We start from the raw sequence: 12,913 nt of genomic DNA, 5'->3' as shown, positions 1-12,913 counted from the left end.
ACCCCTGCTGTAGGGTGTACTCAGAGATATGTGGGACAAGATGAGGGCGATCAGGGAAAAATGTCCTATGGGGGTGGGAAACGATGACCCCGGGGTCATTAAATGTAAAAAAAAAAAAAAAAGAATTTTTGTTTTTCCTAGGCACATGTGGGGCATGCAGAAGTGCGGGACCCCCAAGGACACTGTATGACATACTCAGAGATACATGGTAGACAATGAGGGCGGTCAGGGAAAAATGTCCTACAGGGGTGAAAGACGATGGTCATGAGATATTGAAAATATATATATATATTTTGTTTTCCCTAGGTACATGTGGGACATGCAGGAGAAGTGCAGAACCCCTAGGACACTGTAGGGCAGGGGTGCTCACACTTTTTTGGCTCGAGAGCTACTTTGAAACCCAGCAAGGCCCGGAGATCTACCAGGGGGGAAGGAAGCATCTGAGAGACACCCCCTTTAATGTATGGAGCCCCTGCTGGAATCTAGTCAGTTTTGTTGCTGCATGCCTGAAGAGCACCTAAAGTGTCAGTTTCAGTGTCAGTTTAGTGTCAGCTAAATATGTCAGTTTCGTCTAGTTACTAGACAAAACTGACCTATTAACAGTTTGGAGAGACAGGGCTCCGCGATCTATGCATTTTGCCTCACGATCTACCGGTAGATCGCGATCCACCTATTGAGCACCCCTGCTGTAGGGCATACTCAGAGATATGTTGGTCAAGATGAGGCCGATTGGGGAAAAAAGTCCTACAAGGATGCAAAACGATAGTCATGAGATGACAAAAAAAAACTAAAAAAAATTTGTTTTCCCTCTGCACATGTGGGGCATACAGGAGCAGTGCAGGATGCCCAAGGACACTTTAGGGTATATTCAGAGATACATGGGACAAGATGAGGGCGATCAGGGAAAAATGTCCTACGGGGTGGGAAGCGATGACCCTGGGGTCATGAGATGTCAAAAAAAACAAAAAATGTTTCCCATGGCACATGTGGGGCATGCAAGAGTAGTGCGGGACCCCCAAGGGCACTGTAGAGTGTACACCGAGATATGTGGGGCAAGAAGAGGGCGATTGGAGAAAAATATCCTACAGGGGTGGAAAACAATGACCTGGGGGTCATGAGATGTAAAAAAAAAAAATTGTTTTCCCTACACACATGTGGGGCATGCAGGAGAAGAGCGGGACTCTGAAAGACACTGTAGGTCATTCTCAAAAGATACATGGGACAAGATGAGGGTGATCGGGGGGGAAATTTCCTGCAAGGGGGGTCATGAGATGTCAAAAAAATCCCAAAAAATATTTGTTTTCCCTAGGAACATGTGGGGCATGCAGGAGAAGTGCGGGACCCCCAAGGACACTGTAGGACATACTCAAAGATACGTGGGACAAGATGGGGGCGATTGGGGAAAAATGTCCCTCAGGGCTGGAAAACAATGAGCCCGGAGTCATGAGATGTCAAAAAAAAAATTGTTTTCCCTAGACACGTGGGGCATGCAGGAGAAGTGTGGGACCCCCCCAAGGACACTGTCGGAAATACTCAAAGAGATACGTGGGACAAGATGAGGGCAATCGGGAAAAGATGGAAAATGACCACGGAGTCATGAGATATCAAAAAAATCATTAAAAAATTTGTTTTCCCTCGACATCTGTGAGGCATGCAGAAGTGCAGGACCCCCAAGGACACTGTATGACATACTCAGAGATACTCAGTTGGACAAAATGAGGGTGATTGGGGGAAAAATGTCCTACAGGGGTGGGAAACTGTGGTCATGAGACATCAATAAAAACTTTAAAAAATTTGTTTTCCCTTGCCACATGTGGACCATGCAGAAGTGTGGGACCCCCAAGGACACTGTAGGGTGTACTCTGAGATATGTGGGGCAAGAAGAGGGCGATTGGAGAAAAATGTCCTACAGGGGTGGAAAACGATGACCCCAGGGTCATGAGAAGTCGAAAAAAAACTAAAAAAAATTTTTTTTCCCTAAACAAATGTGGGGCATGTAGGAGCAGTGTGGGACCTCCAAGGACGCTGTAGGGTATATTCAGAGATACGTGGGACAAGATGAGGGCGATCGGGGGAAAATGTCCTACAGGGGTGGAAAACGATGACCCCGGGGTCATGAGATATAGAAAAAAAAAATTAATTTCCCTACACACATGTGGGGCATGCAGGAGAAGTGCGGGACCCCGAAAGACACTGTAGGTTATACTCAAAGATACATGGGAGAAGATGAGGGTGATCAGGGGGAAATTTCCTGCAGGGGTGGAAAATGATAACCCCGGGGTCATGAGATGTCGAAAAAATCCCAAAAAATATGCATGCAGGAGAAGTGCAGGACCCCCAAGCACACTGTCGGACATACTCAGAGATACGTGGGACAAGATGAGGGCAATTGGGAAAAATGTCCTTCAGAGCTGGAAAATGACCCTGGGGTCATGAGAGGTCGAAAAAAAAATTGTTTTCCCTAGGCACATGTGGGGCATGCAGGAGAAGCACGGGACCCCCAGGGACATTGTAGGACATACTCAGAGATACGTGGGACAAGATGAGGGCGATTGGGGAAAAATGTCCTACAGGGGTGGAAAATGATGACCTCGGGGTCATCTCAAAAAAAATAAAAATTTTTTTGTTTTCCCTAGGCACATGTGGGGCATGAATGAGAAGTGTGGGACCCCCAAGGACACTGTAGGGCATACTCCAAGATGTGCGGGGCAAGAAGAGGGTGAAAAAATGTCCTACAGGGGTGGAAAAGAATGACCCCGGGGTCATGAGATGTCGAAAAAACTAAAAAAATTTTTGTTTTCCCTAAACAAATGTGGGGCATTTAGGAGCAGTGCAGGACCCCCAAGGACACTGTAGGGTATAATCAGAGATACATGGGAGAGGATGAGGGTGATCGGGGAAAACTGTCCTACAGGGGTGGAAAAGGATGACCCCAGGGTCATGAGTGTTCGAAAAAAACAAAAAAAAGTTTTGTTTTCCCTAGGCATATGGGGGCACATAAGGAAAAACTATGACCAGCTTTTCTCCTGCATGTTCAAAGTGTGCCTAGGGGAAATATTTTGTATCGACCTATTTTTTTGATGACCCCGGGTCATCGTTTTTCTGGCCTGAACCCCATTTTTCCACTACTGCCCTCATCCTATCCAAATGACCTCTGCTCATGCTCCAAAGTTTCTTTGGGTGAGCAGCAATGCTACAGCATGTCAAAAATATGCCTAGGGGAAATTTTTTTTTGACCTACTTTTTCAATGACCTCAGGGTCATCATTTTTCTGACCTGAAACCCATTTTTCCACGATCGCCCTCATCCTCTTCCAATCAACTCTGTTGATTTTCCAGAGTTTCCTTGGGCGACCAGCACTGCTCCTGCATATCCAAAGTGTGCCTAGTGAAAAAATTTTTCTGACCTATTTTTTCGATGACCCTGGGGTCATTGTTTTTTTGACCTGAAACCAAATTTTCAAGGATCGCCCTCATTCTCTCCCAATCAACCCCATTGATGCTCCAGAGTTTCCTTGGGTGACCAGCACTGCTCTTGCATGTCCAAACTGTGCCTAGGGATAATTTGTTTTTTCCACCTACATTTTCGATGACCCCTGGGTCATCGTTTTTCTGGCCTGAACCCCATTATTCCATGATCGTCCTCTTCCTCTCGCAATCAACTCTGAGATGTTCCAGAGTTTCTTTGGGTGACCGGCACTGCTCCTGCATGTCCAAAGTGTAACTATGTAAAAATAATTTTTCCACCTAAATTTTTGATGACCCCGGCGTCATCGTTTTTCTGGCCTGAAACCCATTTTTCCACAATCGCACTCAACATCTCCCAATCAACTCTGTTGATGCTCCAGTATTTCCTTGGGTGACCAGCACTGCTCCTGCATGTCCAAAGTGTGCCTAGGGGAAATTTTTTTTTCATCTATTTTTTCGATGACCCCGTTGTCATCGTTTTTCTGGCCTGAACCCCATTATTCCACGATCGCCCTCTTCCTCTCCCAATCAACTCTGTCGATGCTCTAGAGTTTCCAAGGGTGAACAGCACTGCTCCTGCATGTCCAAAGTGTGCCTAGAAAATTTTTTTTCTTTGCATGACTAGCACTGGTCCCGCATGTGCAAACTGTGCCTAGGGAAAATTTGTTTTTCCCACCTAATTTTTATGACCCCGGGGTCATCATTTTTCTGACCTGAACTCCATTTTTCCAATTTCACCCTCACCCTCTCCCAATCAACTCTGTTGATGCTCCAGAGTTTCTTTGCTAATTATTTCAGGGAACTAATCAATCCAAGCAGGAGGTGGGCTTTTATTCTTGCCAGATTTAATATTTTCGCTCTGCAGTTCTCGAGGGAAGATTTCATAATGTTCCACTTTGCAACAGGACTTGTAAATTCTGCTCCTTGGAACCCGATACGGTGGTTCCTATCCTATGTCTCTGTCCTGCTCTTTGAACACTTTGTGCTACCTTTTTAGATTCAATCCTGTCCACCTTCTCTGGTTCACCCAACGATTCCCTGCGTGGCTACCACAGATTTGGTTGCTGACTATCTTTTAGCTGTTTTTAGGGAAAAAACCCTCATGTGTTTTAATAACTTGAATTTTATGTTGTGAGCGGAACACTTATGTTTCCTGTGCCATGTTCAGAATTTGTTGTAATGCCAATAAAGGTTCTCGAAATAGAATCGAGTTTCCGTGAGTGACCAGGACTGCTCCTGCATGTCCAAAGTATGCCTAGGGAAATTTTTTCCCCACCTATTTTTCTATGACCCCTGGGTCATCCTTTTTCTGGCCTGAACCTCGTTTTAACATGATCGCCCTCATCCTCTCCCAATCAATTCTGTTGATGCTCCAGAGTTTCTTTGGGTGGCCAGCAATATTCCTGCATGTCCAAACTGGGCATAGGAAATTTTTTTTTCCAACTATGTTTTCGATGACCCCGGGGTCATCATTTTTCTGGCCTGAAACCCATTTTCCAGGAATGCCCTCATCCTCTCCCAATCATGTCTGTTGATGCTCCAGAGTTTCCTTTGGTGACCAGCATTGCTCCTTCATGGCCAAACTGTTCCTAGGGAATTTATTTTTTCCACCTAAATTTTTGATGACCCCGGGGTCATCGTTTTTCTGGCCTGAAACCCATTTTTCCAGGATCGCACTCATCCTCTCCCAATCAACTCTGTTGACACACCAGACATTTCTTCGTTTACGAGCACTGCTCCTGCATGTGCAAGCGGTGCCTAGGGGAAATTTTTTTTTCTACTAAATTTTCGATGACACTGGGGTCATCGTTTTTCTGGCGTGACCCCCATATTTCTAGGATCTCACTCATCATCTCCCAATCAACTCTGCTGATGCTCCAGAGTATCCTTGGGTGACCAGCACTGCTCCTGCATGTCCAAACTGTGCCTAGGAGAAAAAAATTTTTTCCACCTAAATTTTTGATAATTCCCGGGTCATGGTTTTTCTGGCCTGAAACCCATTTTTCCACAATCGGACTCATCCTCTCCTAATCAACTCTGTTGATAATTCAGACATTTCCTGGGTTACCAGCATTGCTCCTGCATGCCCAAACTGTGCCTAGTTAAAAAAATTATTTTAACATAAATTTTTGATGACCCCGGGGTCATCGTTTTTCAGGCCTGAAACCCATTTTCCAGAATCGTCCTTATCCTCTCCCAGTCAAGTCTGTTGATGCTCCAGTTTCCTTGGGTGACCAGCACTGCTCCTGCTTGCCCACACTGTGCATAGGGAAAATTTTTTTTTCACCTAAATTTTTGATGACCCCAGGGGTCATCATTTTTCTGGCCTAAAAACAATTTTTCCACAATGGCACTCATCCTCTCCCAATCATTTCTGTTGATAATTCAGACATTTCTTGGGTTACCAGCACTGCCCCTGCATATCCAAAATGTGCCTAGGGAAATTTTTTTTTCCACCTAAATTTTTGATGACCGCGGGGTCATCGTTTTCTGGCCTGAAACCCATTTTTCCAGAATTGCCCTAATCCTCTTCCAATCAAGTCTGTTGATGCTCCAGACTTTCCTTGGGTGACCAGCACTGCTCCTACATGCCCCCAATGCCCCAGTGCAGGACCCCCAATGACTCTGTAGGGTGTTCTCAGAGATATGTGGGACAAGATGAGGGCGACTGGGGAAAAATGTCCCACATGGGTGGAAAACGATGACCCCGGGGTCATGAGATGTCGATAAAAACAAAAAAAAATTTGTTTTCCCCAGGCACATGAGGGGCATGCAGGAGAAGTGCGGGACCCCCAAGGACACTGTAGGGTATATTCAGAGATACGTGGGTCAAGATGAGGGAGGGCGATAGGGGAAAGATGTCCTACAGCGGTGGAAAACGATGACCCTGCGGTCATCAGATGTCAAAAAAAATCTTTAAACAAGCCTGAAATATGTTGAAGCTTGAGGTGCATCAGGGTGGTCCATGTCTCCTTGTTTCGATAGCAACTTAAAACTCTTTTCTTTTTGTGTGTGTTTGTGTGTTCTCTCTTCAGGGTGGTTTATTGGCCAGCACTGAAATGTGAGCAGAGATTGGGCCCATCCATGTAAAAATACCTGCTTTGTTTAGCAGGTCAGCCAGCCGATGTGGCCAGTGTAGAGACCCAAGAGTAGCTTCCAGATTGTTTTTGTTTAAACAAAAAGAATGTTAACTCCTGATGTCCATGTGCAGCCACCTGAGATGGATGCCAAGGAACCAGCTAGAGAAGTGCAGGATTGGGCAGACTCTTTGCAGGGGCACCTAGAACCACACAGAAGTGCATGGGCAGAGCAAAAGTAAGTAAGACCCTCCTCTCTTTGTAGCATTGACAGAACTGTCAGCTTATAAACCAGGTCAGGAGGCAGTAGCTGCCTTCTGTTTTTTTCCAAAATACCAGGACGTTGTGGGGTCAGTCTGGAGCAACAGAGGATGCCTTGCTCTCAGTTGCCTGCTACATGGGACTCTCCTCACTCATTGCACTGAGCTGGGGCTGGGTTGGCTCTGCAGGTGCCTGGTTTTCTGTTCTTTCATCAGTGACCCGCTCTCTATTTCTGAGCTGCTTTGCATGGGGGGGGGGGGGGAGAGAGGCTGTTTGGGTTTCTTTCTGCAAAAAAGGCCAGTGTGAGCACGGAGGATGGGATTGGCTGGATGGGGGCTCCTCCAAGCTTTCTGTGCTGAAGACATTAATAGTTTCCAATTTTAGGACGGCAAGGAGAGGGGAAGAACTTTGGACAAATCTCTCTCCAGTCCCTTCCTAAGAACATAAGAACAGCCCCACTGGATCAGGCCATAGGCCCATCTAGTCCAGCTTCCTGTATCTCACAGCGGCCCACCAAATGCCCCAGGGAGCACACAAGACAACAAGAGACCTCATCCTGGTGCTCTCCCCTACATCTGGCATTCTGACTTAACCCATTCCTAAAATCAGGAGGTTGCGCATACACATCATGGCTTGTACCCCATAATGGATTTTTCCTCCAGAAACTCGTCCAATCCCCTTTTAAAGGCGTCTAGGCTAGACGCCAGCACCACATCCTGTGGCAAGGAGTTCCACAGACCGAACACGCGCTGAGTAAAGAAATATTTTCTTTTGTCTGTCCTAACCCGCCCAACACTCAATTTTAGTGGATGTCCCCTGGTTCTGGTATTATGTGAGAGTGTAAAGAGCATCTCCCTATCCACTCTGTCCATCCCCTGCATAATTTTGTATGTCTCAATCATGTCCCCCCTCAAGCGTCTCTTTTCTAGGCTGAAGAGGCCCAAACGCCGTAGCCTTTCCTCATAAGGAAGGTGCCCCAGCCCCGTAATCATCTTAGTCGCTCTCTTTTGCACCTTTTCCATTTCCACTATGTCTTTTTTGAGATGTGGCGACCAGAACTGGACACAATACTCCAGGTGTGGCCTTACCATAGATTTGTACAACGGCATTATAATACTAGCCGTTTTGTTCTCAATACCCTTCCTAATGATCCCAAGCATAGAATTGGCCTTCTTCACTGCCACCGCACATTGGGTCGACACTTTCATCGACCTGTCCACCACCACCCCAAGATCTCTCTCCTGATCTGTCACAGACAGCTCAGAACCCATCAGCCTATATGTGAAGTTTTGATTTTTTGCCCCAATGTGCATGACTTTACACTTACTGACATTGAAGCGCATCTGCCATTTTGCTGCCCATTCTGCCAGTCTGGAGAGATCCTTCTGGAGCTCCTCACAATCACTTCTGGTCTTTACCACTCGGAAAAGTTTGGTGTCGTCTGCAAACTTAGCCACTTCACTGCTCAACCCTGTCTCCAGGTCATTTATGAAGAGGTTGAAAAGCACCGGTCCCAGGACAGATCCTTGGGGCACACCGCTTTTCACCTCTCTCCATTGTGAAAATTGCCCATTGACACCCACTCTCTGCTTCCTGGCCTCCAACCAGTTCTCAATCCACGAGAGGACCTGTCCTCTAATTCCCTGACTGTGGAGTTTTTTCAGTAGCCTTTGGTGAGGGACCGTGTCAAACGCCTTCTGAAAGTCCAGATATATAATGTCCACGGGTTCTCCCGCATCCACATGCCTGTTGACCTTTTCAAAGAATTCTATAAGGTTAGTGAGGCAAGACTTACCCTTACAGAAGCCATGCTGACTCTCCCTCAGCAAGGCCTGTTCGTCTCTTCCTGTCTCTTCCTGTCTCTTAACAGCGCACAAGTAGCTCACTTTTTGTGGAATTAATGGGACAATCATGGAGGGAGCCAGAGAGGGAGCTTTGCCATGCCCTCTGCATCTTGGCACAATGTATGTTTTCTCACCCTGCAGTGTCACTTGGAACAAGAATTTTTTCTTTCTTAATTTTTCTCCTGTCTTCAATCAACTCTTCTCTCTTTTGTAAATGGGTTGTAATTCCTCCTGTTGCATGGCTTGGCAGAGTCTATTATGCTGCTGGTGGCCTGTCCTCTTAATGCCTACAGGAGCATATGAAAAATGGCCAGTGGAAACAGGAGCTGGGCAGCAGGTTCATAAATACTATGCCTCAGGAAACTTTCTGCAGAGGCTATGGGCAAGAAAGAATTAGGAGAGACTATGCCAGAGTGGGCAGCTGAGGTCAAATCTCATCTGGCCACCTACCTTCTGCATTTGACCAGTATCCCTGTGCCAAAGGTGGCCTTGCTGTCTTAGGCAGGGAGGAGCACAACCTACCTTCAAAATGGACAACTGGGTTATGGTTGGCAGGATCAGAACGGAGGTGGCAGCAGCGACCAAAGGCACATTCTGACCTTGCAGATGGTTTGTGCCTTACAGTGGGCACCTCTGTTGGTCTGCTGGGTGAAATCTAGATTTGCGCTAACCTCGATATCTTCCTGAGGTAATTTCTGGCCACTTGTGGCTATAGCCTGCTGACGCAGACTGTGTGTCCTGAAGCCACCTTTCCTGCTGCCCACAAAGCGAGCTGCCCATTCAGAGGATGGTTGACTTAACCTGGTTTGCAAGGAGTTCCTGTGTTGCTGGGTACCTCACTCCTGTTACTCCACCTCCATTGCGGTTACAACTAGGTTCCCAGGTGGCCATCCTGCTAGTCATGGGGGATTTGGGGGTGTGAAGTGCTGAAGTGTTGAGTTGCCAGGAATAACTTTCTTGAGGCAAAAGTCAGTACTGAGACTAGAAGCATGACCGGTAACTGCTAGGAAACTTCTGTATGGTCTGGCAGGAAAGTGGCAACATGGCTGCCCGTGGACTGAGTTGGGCTGTACTCATAAGAGAGACATGTGGGCAAAAGAGTAGTGATCTGGAGATGGTCACAATGCCCAACTTAAGAAGGTCAGCCCTACCCTGACTGGCATTCTGGAGGAGCTCCCTGCCAAATGCTGCTCTTCCTAAGTACCAGAGATCTGAAGTGCAATATGGGGGAGGCAGACATGAACCTCTGGGATGCCTACTTTCCTGTCTTGCCAAAGCCCCGAGACTCCCCTGCTTTGCTTCACCCTGTCTGAATGGAAAACCTTGCCCATTGCCTCTGCAGATGAAACAGCCATGGTGGGCCAAGAATTGTGGCTCTACCACTGGCTGTTTTCCTTGTTCAGCAACCTGCACCTGAAGTTGCCTCTACTCTTCTGTATGACTTGCAGTTGTGCTGCCTCCTGTCTTTGGTGTTTTTTTATAACTTCACATGCTACCTTTGGAAGAAACTGGATTTATTTTGTGACCTATTGTACAAAATAAAATCCATTCCCCTTTCTGCCTGTTGATTTCTACAGGGATTTTTGGGTGGGAAGGGGAATTGGTTCTTTTCAAAATAAGATTATCATGGGTGGGTGGGTGGTGCACGGTCTAGCCCCCAAACATTAATCATGGATCTACATACCCCTTCAGCCTTTCTGTTGTGCGCACACTCCAGGGAGCCAAATGGAAGTGGGGGAGAGGGCCTGCAGGGCAGGAAGGGTTTTTTTTTTGCCATGAATCTCCTGCCCTTGTTCGAAAATGGAATAAATAGCATCCTCCTTACCCTTTCTCACCACTGGATTGTTGCATCCTTGGTTTAAAGATACAAGAGAGGTGGCCTTTTTAAGTCTATTACAGGGAACACCAGGCTCTTGTGTTAGTCTTAACAAGTTTCCTATGGCTTTCCTGGACTCCCATCAAGGCTTAGTCTTTACAACGCCACACCCTTTCCTTGGTGTGTTTAATGGTACTGGTTTTCTGAACACTTCCTGTACTTCTGAGTTTTATTGCCATACCGGTTGTGATCCACACATCTACCAGGATTATATGTGGAAGTGACAGGCTGGCCTCTACTGCAATGGCTGGCAACAGCTTCAATTGTTGGACAACCACTGTTCAATGAGGGTGTACAAGCCTACAAATAAGGTCACCAGAAGCCTGAGTTGAGCAGATGGCATGAGCTGCTTTATTTTCCTCTGTGTTGAAGCTGAAAGCCCCAAACTGCGGCAGTGCCTTCCAGGCCCAGAGGATACATCTCCTCCCTCTTCACCAAGGAACTGTTTGTCCCCTCCAGTCCAAAAAAGTTCCATTGTCCTTGGCAGAGAGGCTGGAAAGCACTTCTACAATTCCTCTTGTGCTGGTGTCAACAGTTATTACTTCCTGTAAAAACAGAGATGGAATATTATTATTGAAAACTGGGCTCTGTTTAGTTGTGTCATGCCAGAGTGTTACTACTTGGAATGACAGAAGTGATGTTACGTGAAAATACCCTTTTTCCTTTTAGTTGTAATTTTCTCTCTATATCTGGTTATGTTACTAAAACATCATGCAGGCCACACTTCTCCCAGCACACTTTTCCAAAAACTCTGGTCAAGTCACAAACTCATGGTTACAAAATCCACCCCCCTATGATTCACATATTATAGGAAGAAGTCTGACATAGTAAATCATTGTTTAAGTGTCTCATATTCATTGTATTGTTTTCACCCAGTCTCCTACATTACTGTATTCATTGCACTGTTTTAACCCAATCACTGCTTAACTACCATATGCAAACTTGAACAGCCTTCCTGGATTGCCCATCCAGTGTATTGTTTAAGTTCCCCCATCTAGTAAGCCAGCCATTAGACCCCATTGAATTTTGCTGATAAGAGACATCCTGATCTTTTCAATGTTTTCCCTGCTATGTGGTTGTAAGCAAGCTTCAACCCAGCTCAGCTCTGTCTGAAAACCCTTCTTTTTAAGAGAGGGCGGTCACATGCTCTCTCTCTCTGTGGCTCCTCCTCCAAGGACCAACACAGCTGTGCTGTGTCAGAGGGTCCTCCACACAGGACTCTCTCCCCCAATCCAACTGCTCTACAGACAGGTAACTATCTTGCATCTGGAACTTTTTCCCTTCTTTCCCCCCCTTTTGCTCCCCTTCTTTCCGCATCTTTAGTTAGCAACTGGGTTTGGCAGACCAGGGACCCCTAAAATCCTTCCCTACCACCTTTCCTTTTTTTAATTTCCTCGGATGCACCAAATACTTTTTACATGCAACCACCATGAAAGCTAGGTACACTAGATTCAAGTACTAGGACCAAGAAACATATACTTATCATTTTTCCATGTGCATTATGTTTACCTTTGTGCATTTGTAATAAAGTTGTAATCTTTTATTAAAAGTTTTCTCCCAGTCTCCTCTTTAAGCTAAAGGGAATTTCTCTGCATTACGCTGTCTTGTTATCCAGCCTGTGATCCTGAGGTTCCAATAAGGGTAGTGTACTAATCCCCTAAACAAAACAGCCCCTTTTGGTAACAGTGAGGGCACTGAGGTGGGCACAGGCAGCGAGCTACAGGAGGCTGAGATGAGCTGTTGCAAAGGCAAGAAGTTGGGGTTAGCCCTAAAGCTGACAAGGGTGAGGGGAAACCAGCCCCAGGTCTTGTTTGCACAGTGCAGGAGGGCTCCTGCCAGAGACAGGCACCTGTTCAAGACTGACTGAGCAGCAGTGACAGAATGGGCAAGCCTAGTTGCGGAACAGCACATTGAGGAACGTGTGACTGGCTTCTGGGTGAGGGAAGGCTGCTGCGATGCGCTGAGAGCCACAGTGGAACACACTAAGGGCGCAATCCTAACCCTTTATGTCAGTGCTCTCCAGCACTAACGTAAGGGCAATGCAGCTCTGAGGTAAGGAAACAAACATTCCCTTACTTTGAGGAGGCCTCCGTGAGTGCCGCCCAACTGCAGGATGCAGCACATGTCCCATTGGCACTACTATGCCAGTGCTGGAAAGTACTGACATAAGGGGTTCGGATTGTGCCCTAAATGTGAGAATTTTAAAGACTTGCAAGATTTGAGAAGCTGCTGTAGGGATAGTCAGACCATGGGTCCAGGAAGGGTCTGTCTCCCCCCCCCCCCACAGCTCTATTGAGTTTCAGGCAAGGATCTTTCCCTGTCCTCTTCAAGAGACTTAATTTTTTATAAGGGTTGAACTGGAAAGTTTCTATAAACACTGCTTGTATT

Source organism: Tiliqua scincoides, chromosome 9 (genome assembly GCF_035046505.1).
Source record: "Tiliqua scincoides isolate rTilSci1 chromosome 9, rTilSci1.hap2, whole genome shotgun sequence".
Lineage (NCBI taxonomy): Eukaryota > Metazoa > Chordata > Lepidosauria > Squamata > Scincidae > Tiliqua > Tiliqua scincoides.
Note: the sequence above shows the minus strand (reverse complement) of the source record.